We start from the raw sequence: 21,256 nt of genomic DNA on the forward strand, positions 1-21,256 counted from the left end.
ACTAGAGAACACAATCTCGACCCCATCTCTGCAGCCCCAGGTTCTGCACCCGCTCCACCAGAGGCCACACACCCAGGTTATCCCACAGCTGCTCCTGAGGCCAAACTCTACGTCACTTCCAGCTCTGAGGGGACACACAAGTGTGTTCTGGGCTTTGCACAAGGAGGAGCTGAGAGCAAAGCATCATTCCCCATCTCCTTAGCCTGGATCAGTGCTCCCTCACTCCGGGATCCACAGTCTCCAAGGTGCAAAGTGAGAGCAAGAAAAAGGACCTGGAAAGGTTAAAGGTGTTCTCACAGATAAACAAAGTGGAAGACAGTGAAAAAGCACCAAACTGGCACCAGAATTTTGGATTCCAGGATAGCATAAAGCATCCTGTATATTTACTTCAGCCTGGCAAGCTCCAAAGAAAGTAACACCAGCTCAAAGGCCTGCAACAGAGTACACAGAAAAGCTGCAGTAAAAGGATCTAGTATGAGTTTTCCAACAAAATTTCATTTAGTTCATTGTTTCTGTAGCAGCCATTTCATAACTCCTGTTACCTATAATTGTACTTGCATCCAATCCATACTCGCCAGATGTGAAAACAAGGAAATTTTGCAAGCACTCAGGTGGGGACAACAGTTATAAATCACAATACAATCCTTGTGTCTGACTGCTAAATCCTCATTCTAAAGAAAAAGCACATCATACTTCATCTCAAAACTGTATTAGAATTCTGTCAGCAATGATTTTCCAGAAATTTTTAAGAAATTGGAAGCTCAAGCTGAACATAAACAGGTAACCATTTTTTGAATCAGACCATTAACTCAAAATATGCATTTAAATTAATATTGTGAAAATAATAAACATTTTCTCTGGCTTAGGTGATAACCTTCAATTCTGAAGTAAACTAAGAGTTTGGTCTATAATTACATGAAATGCAACTGGCAACCAGTGCTTTCAAATATAAATGTGTTGCTAACAGGAATAACTATAAACCATGTTATTTGCACAGGACATGTCTGAATATTTGTGTTTAAAATTATACTGCATAAAATACCATATGTATGACAGTCACTGTGTCAATAATTACTGATTTCCATTAAATTTCTGAATCATTAGTCCATATCATTCTTTTATTGATGGAGAAATTTCAATGCATAAAACATACGCCTGCTGGCATAGCTGCATTATTGAGAAAGGAGACTGGAGGGATTTAAAAGTAAAAGCCATTAGAGAAATTTAGAGGCTATTATGAAAAATGCTAAGATTTTTCACTGTAGAAGAAAAACAGTAAAAGAATTACAAGACTATTTCAGATAATAAATGACTTGTAATTCATTTAAAATTCTGAGCTTTTACAGTCACTGACAGTGAAACCATAATTTAGGTATATCATCACAATGCTATCAGCTCCTTAGAAGGGGTTATGGATAAATAATTTTTGTTTGGTTTGAGTTTTTTCAGATCTATTATGGCACATTGGCTTCAGTGAGCTTTAATGCTGCCAAGGTCAGGTCACAGGAAGATGAACAAGGCATCTTTCAGAGCAGAACCTTTACATGTAAAGTGAGGACCTGAGTCAGCAGCAATCAATAAAGAGCCAAATATTAACACCAGTACACCTTGAGTGTTGTGTTCAGTTCTGGGCCTCTCAGTTCAGGAAAGAGATTGAGGGGCTGGAGTGGGACCAGAGAAGAGCAACGAGGCTGGAGAAGGGACTGGAGCACAAGTGCTGTGGGGAGAGGCTGAGGGAGCTGGGGGTGTTTAGCCTGGAGAAGAGGAGGCTCAGAGGTGACCTCTGCACTGTCTAGAACTACCTGAAGGGAAGTTCTGGCCAGGTGCGGGTTGGTCTCTTCTCCCAGGCACTCAGCAATAGGACAAAGGGGCACGGGCTCAAGCTCTGCCAGGGGAAATTGAAGTTGGAAATCAGAAAAAACTTCTTTGCAGAGAGAGTGCTCAGGCATTGGAATGGGCTGCCCAGAGAGGGGGTGAATTTCCCATCCCCAGAGGTTTTTAAAGTGAGATTAGCCGTGGCACTGAGTGCCATGATCTGGTAAAGGGACTGGAGTTGGACCAAGGGTTGGACTTGATGATCTCGGAGGTCTTTTCCAACCCAATCGATTCTATGATTCTGTGATCTCCAAATTCCTGCTTCCATGGCAGGACACTGCTCAGTGCCAGCAAACAAGCTCAAGAATCCACGAGTTGCAGTAAGGACTGATGTGCCCTGATGTTTGCTCCAGCCCCCCCTGAGTGACCAATGGACACCATCCATGGTGACACCCAACGGTCCCCACCCATGTCACCTGTGCCACTGGGGCTCCTGCCTATGAGCAACCCACTCCAAACACAGGATGATGGGCATCACCCAAAGTTACTGCCTAAAAGGCACCTTAAGCCACGTCATCCTGCCCATAAACGAACAGAGGCCAATTAGGAGATGCTCAGAGCTGAGGCATCATCCCCCCATACCCAAACCTGGCATTCACAGATACATGCAAAGCCTTCATCAGCCCTGACTCCCTGTTGGTACAGAAAAATCAAAGGTGAGCAATTCAGATCCATATAGACCCTGTGAGACTGAAAGCAGCTGAGAATAATCAAGGCCACAGCTGCTGGTGTCTGGTAAAGGAGAACTTACTCCCCAGGAGTTCTCAGCACCTCCACTGAAGTTTCTCATGAGAACTCCTCAGGTTTCCCACACCACACCAGAGATGTTCCTGAAAACAGTCAGGATGAGTTCACCAAAACACTGGACTTGTGAGATATGGATTATAACCAATTGGAATTTGCAGTTAGATGGTGTGAGGTTCAATTTAGCCAACAGAACGTAGTCTTAACCCCTTATAAACCAAGTGCAGTGTGTAATAAATGGCATTGGCTTGATCACACTGGTCTGTGCATGGTGTCCTTATTCCTCTGTGTATTTATTGTTTAACAATAAGTTAAAGTAAGTTAAAGCTGCTCGGAGGGGCAGGTCCTCAGAAGAACCAAGCCGGGAGGCTGCACTGCTGGCAGTGCTGAGGTGAAGCCAAGCAGACAGCCCAGTACACACAGCTCAGTGTCCCTCCCACCACTTGCTCCAACGGGGCCACCCCAGCCCACCCCCTGGCCCTCCTGCACACCCCCCACAGGGACACACCCGAGGGACCAGCCCTGGTCTCCAGGTGCCCTTGGCTGGAGCTGTGCTGTCAGAACGGGAATGCTCCAGTCAGGTTTTAGGATGGATGGTGGCAGAGGAAAAACCACACCTGTCAAGCAAAGTAATTGTGTAGAGGTGGTTTTTAACTGAAAAGCTCATTTGAACGAATGGCCAGAAAGAATCCTGGGTTTTGTTCTCTGCAAGACGCATAAAGAATGATAGAATGGTTTGGACTGGAAGGGACCTTGAAGACCACCCAGTTCCACCCCCTGCCATGGACACGGGTCACCTTCCACCAGCACAGGTTGCTCCAAGCCCTGTCCAACTTGGCCTTGTGACAAAACAACCAGAATAAAACTAGAAACAAATGGAAAATTTTAGTTAATCTCTCTAATGTTTTGGTCAGAGCTTTGTCCCCCTGGTGCACCTTCTCTGCCTGCCCAGGTGTGTGAGTGCAACTCCCACAGCTCTCTTTTCCTTAAACAGGATCTACAAGAAACACTCCTTGACTGAGCAGATCCCTCCTCCTCCTCACAGAGCAGCCAGTTTGGGATTCTCAGATGCACAAAAAGGCACCGTGCCCTACAGCAGGTTTATATTGATAAAGGCACAGAGCACAGGATGCAAAGCTAAGGGCCACTGCATTCATCTTCCACTAGTCTTCCACAAGGAGTTGCACTGGATAACAAGAATGTGTGACTGGCTTTGTGTAACAAACGCTGTGTGTCAGTTTTCAGTTCTTTTTGTATTGACAAGCTGAATTCAGTGGTTAATTTCAGTAATCTTAGAATTGTGTACATGTAATTTAAAAACATTATGTAACATTTGAATGCCAGACTGCAGAGCATACACAAAGCACAGGCAGTGTTCAAAGTAAGTGGCCCAACCAGAGATATTCCCAAGTACTTCGGTCCACTGATCTCAGTTGATGATGGAATTACAACAGTTAGATTACCGATAAATCAAGTAATTCATTCCAGCCAGGAAAACTATACAAACCTTTTCACACAAAGTGAAATTCAATTTATCACATATTCTAAACTGTACTATGCACTGGGGTTGCTCATTCTTCTGTACAGTAGGATATTTTTTATTTCAATACATTTTCAGAATTAAAAATGTAAAAGCTATATAAAAGCCATAACAATACATTAGCTTCTTTGACCATAGAACTTAAACTGTAAATTCAACAACACAAAATTTCAATCCACTCAGTGATCTGTTGGAAATACAAATTATAATGTTAAATTAAATCGCTGGGGTTTGGCATTTGAAAGAAAAATTACATTTTTTTAAACAACAACAACAAAAAATCACCTGAAAGGCAGATTGCAGGTTCATAATGACTGTGTTTGAACTGGCAAGGGCTGCCAAATCAAGGAGCTTGGTGTTCAAAGAGGATGCAAACAGGTCTGTTGGGAGTCCCCACCATGTGGGATCAGGGAGCAGGATCAGCAGGGCAGGGGGTGCTGCCCCCCAGGGACAGGCACCACTGCCAGCCCAGCACTGCCATCATCACTTGGATCACACCATGGCATTTGACAGACACATAAACCACTGCAAAGCTCTGCCCTTTGGAATCACAGCCTGAGAGGGCAGAGCAAAGCTGCACCTGCAGAACTCACACCAGCCTTTTAGAGCAAATCTAAACAGATCCAAACACGCTGCACCCCATCCCCTGGGCAAAGGGGCTGCACCCAGCACAGAGCACACACTCAGGACACTTGTTCCTGCCTTGTGTCACTCCTTCTGCAGCACAAAGAGCTTGGGCTGTCCTGGGAGGGAAGCACAGACACACAAGGAAAGCTGCGTGGGCCACCCTGGGGTCTGGGTGTGGCAGGAACAGCTGGGACAGTTTGGAGTGGAGAAGTTCAGAAATTTATTCTAGCTTGAATTGAAGCTCATTTTTTTGTCCCTATGGCTAATTTTTCCTTGTTCAGTGAAGGAAGGAGTCCACTAAGTGAGGCACTCTCTAGGACAAGCAGATGATGCCTGGAAACAGGTATGATGTCAAACAATAACTGCAAGTTGTAACAGGATACCAAACTGAGGAGAGGGAAGGCCAACCTGTGACTGACACAGGGGCATAAGCAGGTAAGAAGCAACAACAACATGATATACTCTGCTCCCATTTAACCTTTTTTTGATGATCTTTATTTTTGCTTGCAAAATGGCTGCAGAAATCAGTACTTTACTTTACCAATGGGTGGCCCTTTGCACCTTTTGGAGCTGCAGCCACCCCAGAGTGACACCACCTGGTGAGCAGTAAAGGTAATCCTTTCACTAGGTACAAATCCATAATCCACCTGACACTGCACCCTCAGATGGGCATCAGCCACATGAGCTCCAGAAGTCACCAAGCAATGGGAAGAAACATCTGTGGACATTTAACACTGAGAAAAACACCAGTCTTGGTTCTCCCTCCAGGTCCAGCTGCGGGCAGGAGGGATGCAGCACCAGGAACTGTGATTAACTCTGCACCTCCAGTTTCTGCAGCTGAGCAAGTGACTGCCTGCTCAGAAGACCTGCCACCACTGCCTTTGTGATCAGAGACAAGAAGAAACCTCAAACTGACACATTCTGTCTCAAAACTGGGGCAGGCTGAGCGCTGGCATTTTAATGACTGAGGATCTGAGCTATGGTAACTTACTCTTCTGCCATATTTTGACTGCAAAGAGTTGCATTCTTGGATTCTTACTAGGTTAAAATTCTTACTTTGCTTTAGTGCATCCCTTAATTTAGGACAAAAGAAATAGAAAATAAAATTAACACTCCTGCCTCCCCAACTTCAACAGAAGCATATGAAAGGCCAGTATTGGTTCCTTCACTACTTCCAATTTAATTAACATTTTCAGGCTACCCGAGAACAGATCCAGGGTCCAACAGCACAAAAGGACTCTGTACCCTGCACTGCAGAAACTGCATTTAATTCTCTTTTCTCACTTGGTTCAGAAAATTGGGAGGGAGGGGTGGAAATCATTCTGAGAGAATTTTCAAATGTTCAGCTTTCCAATAAAAATGGGCATTTCTTTTAAAGAACTTCACAGAGGAAAGTCTCAGTAAGCAAATATAAAACTGCCACAAGCAGCACCCATCGACAATTAAAGGAGAATTAACACTTCATTATTCTTAAATCACGTTTGTTCTGCAGGTACCTGCGTAAGGGAGCAGATCAGATTAGGCAAGACAACAAAACAAACAGCTTGGCAGAAAGGTATTCATAAATAATTCAGGCCTTAATCTTCAGCTATTAAACCATAAAGGGTAATGGTAAAATTGGTTTAATGATCCTGCACATGTCACATAACCATTCACAGGCATTTCTTAGATGAATAAACTGCTGAAGTTGTTATTATATCAGAAAATACGTCACAGGAGAGAATATGTTCATTAGTTGTAAAAGCAGAACCCTATTTTATATGCACTTGCACCCCATTTCTCACCATCAGAACAAATCTGTGTGCTGGGTTCATTGTTGCTGTTATTGTGGCTTAAATACTGTGTGCACACACATATATACAATTATTCCATACACATCCCCCCAGTCTGACCTAAATCAACTTCCAGACTCATTCCAGAACAGTTTAACTTCAGCACAGTCTGATCACCGATTTCCCACCTTGCCAACACTCCCTGTACAGCACAAAATGATGAACACAGACACTGAGGACTGCAGGACTCGGGCTGAGTTTTAATTAGCTGGGGTTTGTTTGTTTATTTTTATAGAAAAACATAATGAATTTTTCTTTTGTCTTTTAATATCAAGGAAGAAACAGGCTAGTACTCGAATTCACTATGGGTAATTATCTCCAAAAGCTGAGCTCCTCTTCCTGCACAGTGTTTTCAAATGGAGACAGGCAAATTACAGCAGACAGGATCAGTACCATTCACAAGGCCATAGTTTGCATTTATTCTCTGCTTTGTCCTTAACAATGCTTTAAACCAATTGCTGATTTGCTTGGATAATTAACATCCAAAATGCAATTTTTCACAGCTCAGTTGGAGTGAGTTTGGGCCCCAGAGAATGCAGCTATTCATCTGCAGACACCCTCACTGGGTGGACAAGAGCTGAAATTTTCCTGCACACTGCAGAAGATAGAATTACCAGGCTTGGACAGGATGTAATGCACATCCCCAAAGAATGTACTAATAGTGGGATGATCACTGAAGGATAAACAAGACAGCAGTATTTTCTCATTGCATGAAAGGACAGTACTCATTTGCACGACGTAACTGCCTACATCACAGAATCACAGAATCGATTGGGCTGGAAAAGACCTCTGAGATCATCAAATCCAACCCTTGGTCCAACTCCAGTCCCTTTACCAGATCATGGCACTCAGTGCCACAGCCAAGCTCAGTTGAAAAACCTCTGGGGATGGGGAATCCACCCCCTCTCTGGGCAGCCCATTCCAATGCCTGAGCACTCTCTCTGCAAAGAAGTTTTTTCTGCTCTCCAACTTCAATTTCCCCTGGCAGAGCTTGAGCCCGTGCCCCCTTGTCCTATTGCTGAGTGCCTGAGAGAAGAGACCAACCCCCACCTGGCCAGAACTTCCCTTCAGGTAGTTCTAGACAGTGCTGAGGTCACCTCTGAGCCTCCTCTTCTCCAGGCTAAACACCCCCAGCTCCCTCAGCCTCTCCCCACAGCACTTGTGCTCCAGTCCCTTCTCCAGCCTCGTTGCTCTTCTCTGGTCCCGCTCCAGCCCCTCAATCTCCTTCCTGAACTGAGGGGCCCAGAACTGAACACAACACTCAAGGTGTGGCCTCACAAACACAGAGAACAGGGGAAAGGTCACTGCCCTGGGCCTGCTGGCCACGCTATTCTTGATACAGGAACCCTGGAGGAACTTCTTGCTAGCCCTGCTGGTGGAAAAACATTCCAGCTACTGCAGCTCCTGCTAAAGATACTCCTTTTGCTGAAGACAAACTTCCTTTACATTCAGGGGGATCAATGGTCACACCTGCTGCACTTCATATGTTGAATACACTTCCATTTTCCCCCCAATTATGATTTTCAGTGTTGTTGGCAGCTACTTTACATGCAGCAATAGATCTGTCCTACCAGTAGATGAGATGCAATGTCTTTTTGCCTCCCTCCCTCTGAAGCCATTGATACTATGTTGGTAAGTTCGTGACATCTTAAACTTGTGTTCTTTATCCTCACTTTCCATTTCTTTGCTGTCCTCAGATGACCTCCAAATACACCATAGCACAGATTCATGGAAATGTGGGTAGGAGGGCAGTTGTCATGGCTTTCAGCAGGACAGCTCTTAATAGACACAGCACAGCTGCCTTTTTTGTCTCCATTGAACTGTGATTTTTGATCCATAAACACGACACAAATTATGTAGGGATGGAAACATCACCCACTTTAAATGTAGGCTCTCACTCAGCTGTTCTGAAGAATTCCTTAAAACCATGAGCAACACCATGGACACAACAAACCACCGAATAGTTTGGGTTGGATGGGACCTTTAAACACCATCTAGTTCCGAGTCCCTGCCATGGGTAAGGACCCCTTTGATATCTTCTCCCACCTTCCTTTTTCCTCTGTTCAGTACCTGAATCAAAGGTAAAGGTAAACCAATGCTGGACGCCACTGTTTTATCCACAAAAATGTGTCTGTAGAAATTCCCAACATGCACAACTTCATTTTGTTAAATTATTTTCTTCTGACCTTTTCCACTACCTTTTTTCCTTTCAGGTAAAGACAAACCACTCAGCACACCACAAACTGCTGCCTGACCCACAGCAATCAGCCCTTCTCTCCTGCTTCAAAGTGGGGGCAAACAGTCTGAAAGACCTGAATGGCCCCCTAGGGTTAATTAAGTGGCTTAGAAATAAAACTCATTGCACATTAATTTAAGAATCAGATTCATAGACTATTTGAGAAAGCTCTTTGTTCAGTTTCCAAGCACATAAGGATGAAGGAAAAACACCCCAGGATTTGCTCTACTTTGAAATATTCTCTTAGCCTTCTCACTTCCCTTGTCCCCAGTGCCTCTCCAGCTCTCTTGGAGACTATTTAGGTACTGGAAGAGGCTCTCAGGTCTCCCTGGAGCCTTCTCTTCTCCAGGTGAACCCCCCCAGCTCTCCCAGCCTGATCCAGGGCAGAGGGATCCAGCCCTTGGAGCATCTCCTCTATTCCTCCTTTTTTAAAATAGTAATAGAAAAAAGTTAATGAAACGTGGCCTCAGAAAATCAGATATCCTGCTCAGAACACAGACAAGAGGCTGCTGCTCAGAAAATCCATCCAGTAAAATTACTTATTTTCATGGAAAAGACAGAACAATCTTTCAAATCAAGGTTACAGATATTCTCTCAAAGCTCTTTGCTTCAAGAGCCTCAAGCTGCATTTGAATTTTGAGAACAATTTGTCTCCCTCAAGTGCAAATATTCCACCATTTAGTCTACTCAGCAATTCCTCTTCCTTGATTGACCTATACTAAAACTCATTAAAAAAATTATTCTGAAAGCAGGAAGACGTGCAAGTTCTGTTGTACACAGCAAAGTATATGTTACCTATTTTACCTTAAATTTTAAAAAAGCATGTAATTCCACTTCTCTGGGAATGTAAGAAACCTGAAGGAACTACCGTATTAATGGAAATATTGTCATATTAATGGGAATTAATGGAATGACTTGTATTTCCTTGACATTTTAAGTTACCTTTCTAATCACCACTTATGGGGGTGTGGGAGCTACTCAGGTTTTACACCTGCACTAAAGTTGCTCTTCACTTCCTTTGAACATTGTGATGGTGATAGTACAGTTTGTGCAATTCTCAACACTGCCAAGGAAAAGACCCAATTCATTCCAAAACACAGATAATTCTCTCCTTGAGGCAGACAAGAAATTAAGCAGAAATGCCAAGTCCAGTGAGAAGGGGGAAAAAAAAGTGTATTATCGATAGTTACTTTCAGAGAATGACAACCTACAAATTCTAACACCAGGCCCAAAAACATGAAATAAACCTGTTTCCAAACGGAAATATTTCCCCTTTGGGCACATTTTTGCCACAGCAGTGTCTCAGTGTCCCTCAGTCTCTCCCACCCTTCCTTTTCCATGTAAACACAGACACTGACCCTGCAACAAAAGGAGTCCCACCGACACTGATGGAGCATTTTCAGTAAGCTTTGCTCAGTGGATTCTTCTCCAAACCACTGACGCCCTTCTCACAACACTGGTTACCATTCTGGGATAATTCTTTTCTTGCCACACACATTACCCGGACGCTGCTCGAGGAAAATCTCCCTGAGAAGAACCATTTCAGACAGGTCCAGCTGCAGCCAAGCACAGTCAGACTGAGCTTCTGGGGTGAGTCTGCCCCAGAGCAGAGAGAGGACACATCAGGCCAGACCTGAATCTTGCAGACCTTACCCAGGTCCCTTTTCCAAGCCTGACTGTGGACATGGCCAGAAGGATGAGTAATCCCAAGGATTTCAGGGGACTGCTCACAGCACTGCAGTTGCAACACATACCACACAAACACTGGCCCAGAGTTTTCAAACTGGGAGTACCCACGTGGCTAAGAAGTGGTTTCTGTGTCAGGGCCCTGCAGAAAGTCAGTCAGACATTGAATTTTGTAAGCATTGCCTTAGAAAAGACAACAAATCACCCGTATTTAATCTTCAAAATATCTGCTATTATTAGGAAGTCACCTCCAGCTAGTGCTGCAGGACATGATGAAAGACATGAGCAATAATTCTAGAAAGCACATTTAGAGACTCACTGTACACCTCACCTCTTGCAAAGCAACAGCAATGCAAGTATGAACACAAACCCAACAGAAAGTACAAAGTCAAAATCTGGTGTCACTACTAGATGGAAGATATTCTCCAGTCCATTACCAACATAAACCCCCTGGCAGTCAGTAATTCTCTCTCTTTCTCCAGTCTCAGTCCTCCATGACCTAAATATTCACTGATTAGTACTTCTGTGTGTTTAACTCTTTAAGGGCCCAGTCTTGAAGCCCTTCATATTTCTCCATCCTGGCTGCTCAGAGGGAACACAAGACCACTGGGCAGCTCCTTTGGAAGGGAAACTCAACACCTGGCAGGACCAGCAGGGGAGTTCCATCAGACTTCTCTGTGTGATATCTACTGCAACTCATTGTGGTATTCATGGTAGTACTTAAAAAAAGAATCATAGAATGGATTGGGTTGGAAAAGATCTCCAAGATCATCAAGTCCAACCCTTGGTCCAACTCCACTCCCTTTACCAGATCATGGCACTCAGTGCCACGGCCAATCTCAGTTGAAAAACCTCCAGGGATGGGGAATCCAGCTCAGTTTAAATTTTAACAAACCAGACCAAACAACCAACAGCAGAAAGAAATGGTAACACCTGTGGCAAAGGACAGCTGCAAGATACAGGTGGTGGGACTAAGGTAAAGTAAACAATAAATACACAGAGGAATAAGGACACCACACACAGACCAGTGTGATCAAGCCAATGCCATTTATTACACACTGCACATGGTTTATATGGGGTTAAGGCTACATTCTGTTGGTTAAATTGAACCTCACACCATCTAACTGCAAACTCTAATTGGTTACAATCCATATCTCACAAGTCCAGTGTTTTGGTGAACTCATCCTGACTGTTTTCAGGAACATCTCTGGTGTGGTGTGGGAAACCTGAGGAGTTCTCATGAGAAACTTCAGTGGAGTTGCTGAGAACTCCCAGGGAGTGATTTCGCCTTTACTGGACACCAGCAGCTCTGGCCTTGATTATTCTCAGCTGCTTTCAGTCTTACAGGGTCTACATAGATCTGAATTGCTCACCTTTCATTCTTCTGTACCAACACTAAGGGTGCTGTTTTATGCTACACTTAACACCCTCCCACTGAAAGACTCATCCTGCTCTGCTCCCTCAAACACACACTAAATTATTCTTGGTTAGAAGGTTTTTGCCAGGTCAATACATTGGCCCAACTCCCAGCTGACTCAGCTGATGCCACACACAAGGCAGTGGTGTGAGAGCTGCCCTCGGGGTGGGAGCCAGAGAGACCACAGGCAACAGAAGGTAGAACTGGACTCAGAGACACCTCCCGTGGTGGGTGAAGCACAGACAGAGCTGCTGTTCTGACAGGGAATAACATGATTTACTGCCACTCAACTGGCCAGTGAGCACAAACACTGCATCTCAACAATTACTGCCTCAAAGAATTGAAAAAAAATATCAAAACCTCTTGTTCTGCAACAAAATACTTTCACTGGGAATCAGCAGTATTGAAAGAAGCATCCAAAACCCAATAATGTTTGTTCCTCTTAAAAGCAAAGTCATCATTCCAAGGAAAATAATTCCTTTGATCTTCCCATCTTTTGAGACCATGGCATCCTCAACCCTTATTCACTAAACACAACCCAAGTTAAACCAGCTTGTCTTTGATAACCAAAGAGATGAACTTGAGCTTCTTCAGTGAAGGATTTTTTCAGATCTCTACCATTTTTGTGGCAAGGGCTTTTTATTGCCACATCAGCATTTATAGAGGAAATTAAACTTCAACTGATCCCATGCTTAAGTGAAAAAGCTCAGCTCTGGTTTCCTGCTGGAACCTGCAAATGCAGAAACTTGCAGCAGTAGCAGGGCAAAGAACGACAGCTCTCTAAAAACAGAATGCAATTTTAACACTGAATTGTGAATTTATCCACTGTGATGAAGTCTTCACTGCTTTGAAGAGATGGTCAGTGGGACCCTGTGAGGTGGAAAGAATTTTTTGGCCTTGGTTGCAGTTCTTCATGGCAGTCCATACCCCAGCACTCCCTCTGTACTGGGAAGGGCCAAGAGCAGGATTACACTGCCGGCTACTGCCAGAGTCTGACCCACAGCAAAACCAGACTGTTCCCAATAACACACTGCAAATTAATTCAGTTCTATTTTCTAGAACTGAAACTCACTTTCTTTTCTTTCTTCTTTCCTTTCTCCACTTAGAAATAGACAAAATTCATAGGGGAAAAAAAATACAAATGCCTTGATTTCCAGGCACTGTCACTGAGCTCTCAGAGCATCACTGCTGAGAGCAGGTGGAGTAAAAAGCCTCATTTCCACCACCAGGACCCTTAAGTACCAAGAATGCTGTAATGGCATCACCAGTGTCAATCTGCCCTATCCCCAATGGATTTTCATATATCAGAGGGACTTCTCTTGGTATGGATTTCCTTACAGCACCAAGCTCAACTCCACGCTTGGAAATAAGAGGGGGTTGTTTTGTTGTTTGTGGTTGGGGTTTTTGCAGGGGGAAGGGTGAGTTTAAGTTTGTTTTGTTTTTTAACTACTCCTAAATTCAGGACTTTCAAGTTTTTGCCTCGAGCATTATGATATGTTTCCTAACTCTGTAAGAATCTTGAAAGTAGAGTATGTAAACACAAAAATCTGGATAACTTAATTCCACCAGGCTCCTGCTCTTACTTGCTCTTCTCATCATGGATTTATCTCATTGTTTGAGCCTCTGGCTGAAATGAAATCTTTACTCAGACACTTGAGATGAATTTCCAAAGGACCAGATTTTCTGCACATTTGCTCTATTTGAAATGATAACATCAGGTAACACTAAGGAAAAGGGGAAATAGGCTGTGTCACGTAGGCATGTGGTTCCTCAAAGATAATTCATGTTAAACATTATTTGAAAACTTATCCCCAGCATTAGACAGAACTCAACATTTTTCCAAATTAAAAAAAATAATTACATTATTCACACAGCAGCAAACAAACACCAGGCTAATAGGTGTGAAGAAGCAAACGTGTCATTCTTCACGTTCTCCTGTCAGGATATGGGGTAATGGGACAAGGTCACTGTCACAGTGTATTTATTTTTCAATTCCCTCAATACCCAGACATACAGCTCTGTCACAAGAGCAAGTACTCCATACGTTCTCAGAAAATGTCACAGAAACTACACTTTCCCTCCAAGTTTACACAGGCACAAGTGACAACTGCAATGATTTACCCAAATTACAGTGGGGCTTTTTTCATTGAGAACTATGATGATAACGTAGAAGGATATAATTACCCTCCTCTGCTGACACTGAAACGTCACCTCCACAGAACACCTACTACTCCTCATTATTCCACTAATTCACTGTGGATCACACAGGCTGCTGTTACCAAGTATGGAACAAACACCTTCTCTCCAAGCCCAGAAACCCACAGATCACAGATCATTCTGAGTTGGAAAGCCCACAAGAACCATCAAGTCCAACTCTTAAGTCAATGGCCCACAGAGGGGATTGAACCCCTGACCTTGGCATTATTACAACCAAGTTGTAACCAAGTGAGCTGATCTCAGGGTACCAGGAGAAGGCAAAAAACAGCACTAAGAAAGAGATCTCCAGGTAAATGTCTACCCTCCCAAAGGAAATACTCCTCTAGAAGGTTCCCGTGCTGGATCCCCCCTGTGTAACTCCATCCTGTGCCTGCAGCTGTGGGAGTGCAGAGCACAAGGCAGATGCTGTCCCTCCACCACTCCCCAGCAAAGCCTCTTTCTTCCCCACTGTGCTGCAGCCACTGCCTTCCCTGCACACCCCCTCCAACCTTCAATCTTCACCTCTAATCTCCACTCAGTCCTGAAGAGTGGAAAACAATGGTCAGCAAAAGCCACACATCTTGCAAAACCCTCCTCCTCCCTGGGAGGGACCCTCAGCACCCTCAGACTCCCAGGCACTCAGCAATAGGAAAAGGGGGCACGGGCTCAAGCTCTGCCAGGGGAAATTGAAGTTGGAGATCAGAAAAAAATTCTTTGCAGAGAGAGTGCTCAGGCATTGGAATGGGCTGCCCAGAGAGGGGGTGGATTCCCCATCCCTGGAGGTTTTTAAAGTGAGATTGGCCATGGCACTGAGTGCCATGATCTGGTAAAGGGACTGGAGTTGGACCAAGGGTTGGACGTGATGGTCTCGGAGGTCTTTTCCAAATTAGCAAAGAAGGGTGGAAGAACAGCTTGTTTTTTGACCATATCAGGTATTTTTCTTGCTGTTCTCAAACTCGCCCCAAACTCCAGCCATACCTGAACAAAAATTCTCTTACACCTCAGCTTGGACATAACTTTCAGAAATCTCCAGGCTCCCTGTCCCACACGGGAATGCCAGAAGAACACTGGGAGCCCCAGGAGTATGGGAGAGCTCAGCAGAAATTCTCAGATTTGCAATGCCACAATTCCTGGAAAGGCAATAATAACCTCCATAACTTCTTCTGGAGGTGCTTATGTCCTTGCTTAGATCCCCCCTTGACTGTACAGCAAATTATATACATTGGATTGAGCTTAATCAAAGAAAATCCCGCAAACATCATTGACTTTAAGAGCTGGGTATCATTAAAAGTCCCACAGCAACAGGCAGTGTACGATACTCTCTCCAACACCGCAGAGAATGCCTAAATAACACATATTTTAAAAACAACAAAACAGAAAAGGCGTGAAGAGAAAGTCTGATCCAGGTCCCCATGTTGTCATGGTGACTTCTCAGTCATTATGTACTTCAGATACACTTAAAAAAGCGCTACATTTTCACCCGTCCCCAACAAAATAATGCACGAAAAGAAAAAAAAAATCCTGCCAGCTTATCCCACACCAATCAAACGACAACAGCAGCCTTTGATCAGGTAGCACCCCCAAAATATTGTAATCAATACTTTTCCTGCTCAGACAAGATGGAAACAGACACTGGCACAAAACACAAATTACTAATCCATACAATCCATTTATCACACAAGATGAAGATACTGTTTAAAATGTTTCCCACCAGGCTCAGACCAGACAGGTTTCTGCTTTCAGAATGTTTAAAAAATAATTACTTACAGCATCATTTCATTTCTTCCCATTTCATTTCTTCCCGTTTGCAGACACGGTTTCCAAGCCACTGGTTTTCCTTTACCAAGTCCCACCAGTCCCACATGCTGCTGTTACCACACACAGCAAACAGAATAAACCCCTCTCACCATCCACACGCAAATGCTGCATAAATACTGATTCCCAAAAGCATAAAATCAACACAGCTCGTTACAGAGCTGGACGGAAACACAGCAAAGCTTCACAACCACCGAACTGCTCCCAGCGAGCCAGCACTGCCCCAGCACCACTAAACCACCTCCACACCGGGAAAAGGCTCCTGCAGCAGGGAGGGAAGAGCAGGCTGCCAGCCAGGCACCATTTTCTGCAGGATACCTGGAAAAGCATCAAAGCCTCCATGAGCAGGCGGTGCTGGCACAGCCTGGCCAGCCCCATCTGCCCCTGCCTGCCCCGCACACAGAGCGTTCCGATCCCCCCCAACCTCCCCAGCAACCCAGGAATGAAGCAAGGCTGGTTTCTCCTTACTAAGCAACGCACACACTCTGGGTCACTCCAAGGTTGCCCGTTCTTTCCTCCTGCAGGGCCTCCCAAATAAAAACTGCCCAGCCAAATTCAGGCTTTTTGCTTTTTTTCTTTAGTATTTTATATTCATTCAGAGCTGCAGGAATACACTCAGCCCTTGACAATGCCAGCTTGCATGATGAAAGAGCAAAAGTAGTTTGGAGGCTGCAGAATGCCTTTCCCGGGTTACCATGGAAATAAATGTGAGAAGGGGAGGGGGCTTCTGTGATGGCAATTGCTGCTGTTGGATGGAGAGGCTGGAAAGCCAGGCTGCGTGGGACTCCTCTCCAGGAGAAGGAAATGTGTTTTACTATTACTACTATATAATTTTACCCGCACTTACTTTCATTTTCACCAAATTTCACACAGTTAGAATGCATGAAACTTCCCTGAGAAGCTGGAGGGATGGTCCTGAACCAAGCACGGTGTAAGACACCCCCAAAGAAGAGCTGAAGAAACTTTATTCCTATACTGGAATTTGCACAGATGGGAATTAATGCTCAATTGCAATTAAAACTTGGTTGACAAAGTTGCACCTGCTGCAAAGCTGAGGCTGTGGCAAGGGTGAGTAGTTTCAGTAAGGTTTGATAAGGAGCATCAACTGATCATTAAAACATAGGGCAGCATTTCTCTTAGGAACAATCCTCACACATGGTACGAGACAGATCACCTCAATGATCTTGTTGTTTGCAGAACTGAGAAAAGCCCATCCACAAAGCAAGGTGGACCCTGTGACACACAGTGCTGCTCCATCAGACCCTGACTCACACCACACCACGTTCCCCCTCCCTGGGTCTTGTCAGACTCCCCACTGAAACTCAACCACAATAATCCCTGGGATGCTGAAGCCTGGCACCAAAATTCCAGAGAAGACAACCAGTACAACTTCATCAAACTGATTATATTTGATACACATTTAATTAGTATTTTCAGGTTGGATATTAAGAAAAATTCCTTTGTTGAAACAGCATGATTAAGCATTGGAACAGGCTGCCCAGAGCAGCGCTGGAGTCACTGACCCTGGAAATGTTCAAAAAACCAGATGTGTCACTTGGTGATTTGGTTTAGTGGCCATGGTGGGATTTGGTCAAAGGTTGGACTTGATGATCTTGGAAGTCTTTTCCAGCCTTAATGATTGTCCAGTGCTCAGAGCTGCTCACCACAGTGACATTAACACAATGTTCCCACCAAAGTGCAACACTCACCATCCAGCACTTGCCACAAAGCAACAGCAACTCCCACAGGCATCAGCTTACCATTGACTATTACTAATGTATTTAAATTTTGCATGTGAGAAGAGTCTCCAAGGATGTCTCTGAACACACAGAAAAGCTTTTTAATAATGGTTAATTAACAGAGAGCTCCATCTAAGCACTAGCCAGACCTCTCTCCACAGAGAGCCTCTCTGTACAGGACACCAAGAACCCTGCACCAATAACAGACCATGTGGGGTTTGCCAGCACAGCAGCTAAAGGTGATCCACTCCAAAATCCACCACATATTTACTTATCATTTCCAGTGGACTTGTTTAGAAAGTTAAGCCAAAAAGAGAGGAGGGAAGCCAGTCATGGGCCAAACAAAGGGACAGATGCAGAGTAAAGCTGGGGGGAAGACACCATGAGAAGTTAGAAGCCACTTTGGGCACAAGGCTGGGAGAAACCATCAGGCTGTGAAGTTTCCCTGCAGAAAACCCCAGTGCTGGCAGGTTCTGCAGCTGCTGCAGCCAACCCCTGAGCAGCTGCCTTATTCCTGGAGCTCCCACACCTCAGGGAAAACCAGACATCACTGGGATCCCAGTGTCCTGGCACAAATGGCTGGTCTTTCCTACCCATATGGGCCCAGGGGAGAACTGGTGGGAGAAATATCCTAAGCCAGGTCCCTTCCTGACTTGTCTTTCACTGCAGCAATTTCTGCTCTAATCTGAGTTGACATTATGCAGCTTGTGCAAGAGCATCTTCTCTTTGAAAGAAAAAAAATTATGAAAACATGTTATTGCATCATCTCACAGCGGGAGGATGAAGTAATATTACATTTACACATCCTCAGAAGACACACTGCTGGCCCATGAGTGGAGAAACCACAGAGGGAAGGTCCATCTCCCTGCAAAGCAGAGAGCAAAGAGACTAACCCAGGTAACTTCTACCTGTTTTCCTCCCCAGCCAAACATGATTTCAACATTTCTTTACTAGGCTAGAAATCACCCCTAATACAAAAAAACACACAAATCTGATCTTGTGGTACCACAATAAATTTGGGTTTGCTGATCACACAGGGCCCAGATCACAGAGGGTGAGTTTTCCCAGGCTCCTACAGTGCCCTCACCACCACATCCCTATAATCACCAACAAAGTTTCACTCACAGCAAAACCTCAATTCCTACACAAAGTCAAGGAAGAGAAGTAAATCTGCCAATGCAAAGACAGCAAAGCCCCATAAAGCACCAACTAAAGAAAAGCAACAGGGGAAGGGCTGAAAGGGCTTCAAACCCCCAACAGCCAGAAAGCAGAGCAGCAAAATCCTGCTGCAGCCAAAAGCCCCAGACCAGCTCTGCAGGGCTGACCTGGCCTGCTCTCAGGTGTTCCTGCCCATATCTCCCCACACCATGCCAGATCCCCACTGTGCCCCCTCCCAGCCTCAGGAAGCACCAACCAGTGCAGGATGGGGCTGGAGCAACCCACGTGCCCACTGTCCATCCAGCTGGCAACTGCCACCCTGATGCTCCTGCCCACTTGTCTCCTTCTCTCCAGGGATCAGTCTATCTGATTAATGAATTTTGGAAAAACAGAAAGGAAAAAGAAAAAAATATTCTGGAGCTCTTTAGCCCTTTTATCAGCCTGCTCTGAAATGGGGCTGAGGAGTAAGAGGAGACAGAAAGCACAATGCACAAACCTCACTTCCTCAGGAAACCAGATTAAAAGCCACACCATCAACTACCAAGGAAGCTCAGCAAGACCAGGGGAACTCACATGGGAGCAGCTCAGATGGATTATTCTTTTCTTTAAAGGCAACTACCAGGGAGAGACAAAGGTAAACACTGAGGCAGAGCCAAAGGCCAAGAAATTGCAGGGAGAGCACATATTGATTACCAGAAGTCAAAGAATATAGTTATTTTTATATGTATACAAAAATCATACATATATAGGCATGTCAAAGCCTCTCTGAACAAACAAAAAACAAAACAAAAATCAGTTTTAGGCTTTCTAACAGCTAAATAGCAATAGACTGACCAGCTGCCATTCCTGTGATTGTGTGGCTAAAACCACTCCAGAGAGGATCATACACATCATACCTCGTCTCCTGGTAACAAGGGAAGGCATCACATGTGCAGAGCTGAGGGGGGAAAACAGACTTCAGCCTTTTAATGCAAAATAATAAATGGAACAACACTGACAAGTGACTGACTATTTATTACTGTGTGATCCTCCTGTAATCCTCGTGAAGCTTTTTATCAGAACTGTGCACATGCAAAGAAAGGAAGAGTTAATCTCGTGGTTGCTGGTAGCTTTTAGATGACTGATAACCTCCTATTGGAAGAACAGAGATACAGCTAAGGAAAAAAAGAGGCCATTGTTAAGGATAAACCAACACTTCAAATCATGTACCCAGCAAAACAGGGAACAGAGAGATGATACCTGTTAAGTTGTTTACCCTTTTAATGCTGTGATAACAACAGTAACCTGCCAGTGAAACAAAGGAAAAGAGTCAGCCTGTTCAACTGCATTGATACCTGATGCACACACTTGCATTGCTGTATATTCATACCATCAGTATCTGCATGCACCAGAAATCAGAAAAACCCCAGAAGATGCAACAAATCACTCAAGCCCTGGGGGAGCGAGCAAAAGGAGACTTGGTTTTTTTAATTAATAACTTATAAATAACCAACAAAAAAGGTAGAACTCCTAATCCGTGCACGAGCTGCACAAGCACACCACGTTACCTGGTTCCCAAATAACAGCACTAAAGGTGAAATGGTACCCCAGCCCATGAAAATGGAGCTTTGGAGAGGTACCTTCCACATCTGAGGACACTCTGGGGTTTGCAACATGAATTTTTAAATTTTTCTCTAGTGCAGAGCTGTGTGGGCAGACAGAAAACTCAGGGTGTTTTTGTGAGCCAAACTAATCCAAACCACCTGAAAGGAAACCAGAGTGTTTTTTTTTTAAAAGGTGACTTTTCACAACTCCACTTAAGTTTCCAGCATTTTAAACCCCATCTCTGCTGATGTCCAGCATTTCCTTCTCATACAGCAGCAGGAGAATTCCTCCTCTGTGCTAACCAGGCTTACAGAGCTACCCTACAGACTATGCCTGCTTTAGAAAGGCAGTTTAAAAAGCGATTTGAAACAGCGTTTATCAATTATTTCCCCCTGCACCTGCACTCACTGCAGGGGCATTGCCCCTGATCCTCCCAACCCACCTGGAGTTTCCTTGGTGGCATTAAGCCAGCAGAGATGTTTTATCACTGTTCAGTTGCAAGAGAAACCTATGAAAACCAAGCAACTTCTGAGAAAATGGAAGAAACTTTGCTGTCAGTCACCTCTGCTGCCAAAAATGCCTTCCTCTGAGAACTCAGCATCTTTGGCTTTTGAAGCTTAAACATGCTAAGCTGAAAAATTTACCCTGGTCATACAAATTTCTACATCTTATTTGAGAAACTCTCCCTTAAGATCGTGCAGTAAAACCACAGAAAGGTTTAAATCACTTGCATGGTGTCACCAGTGTCAAAAGAAGATTAAATGCTCAAATAACTTCATCTTCTTTAGTCAGGTAATTTTTCTACTA

The 21,256-nt window shown here is 44.3% G+C and overlaps 1 protein-coding gene across 5 annotated transcripts in view; it reads right to left on the bottom strand.

Moving 5' to 3' along the window:
• Positions 1-21,256, bottom strand: part of FGD3 (FYVE, RhoGEF and PH domain containing 3) — a 113,462-nt gene that overhangs the window by 67,459 nt on the left and 24,747 nt on the right. Inside the window, exon 1 of one of the 5 annotated variants that reach the window (XM_071550935.1) lies at positions 16,437-16,544. The exons of 3 other annotated variants lie outside the window; for them this stretch is intronic. The gene's annotated coding sequence lies outside the window, so the exon portion shown is untranslated. Of the gene's footprint in view, positions 1-15,920; positions 16,262-16,436; positions 16,545-21,256 lie in introns of those variants that run through there. One more of the 5 variants, XM_071550934.1, reaches the window with a different exon arrangement.

The sequence above is a fragment of the Pithys albifrons genome, chromosome 3 (genome assembly GCF_047495875.1).
Source record: "Pithys albifrons albifrons isolate INPA30051 chromosome 3, PitAlb_v1, whole genome shotgun sequence".
NCBI lineage: Eukaryota > Metazoa > Chordata > Aves > Passeriformes > Thamnophilidae > Pithys > Pithys albifrons.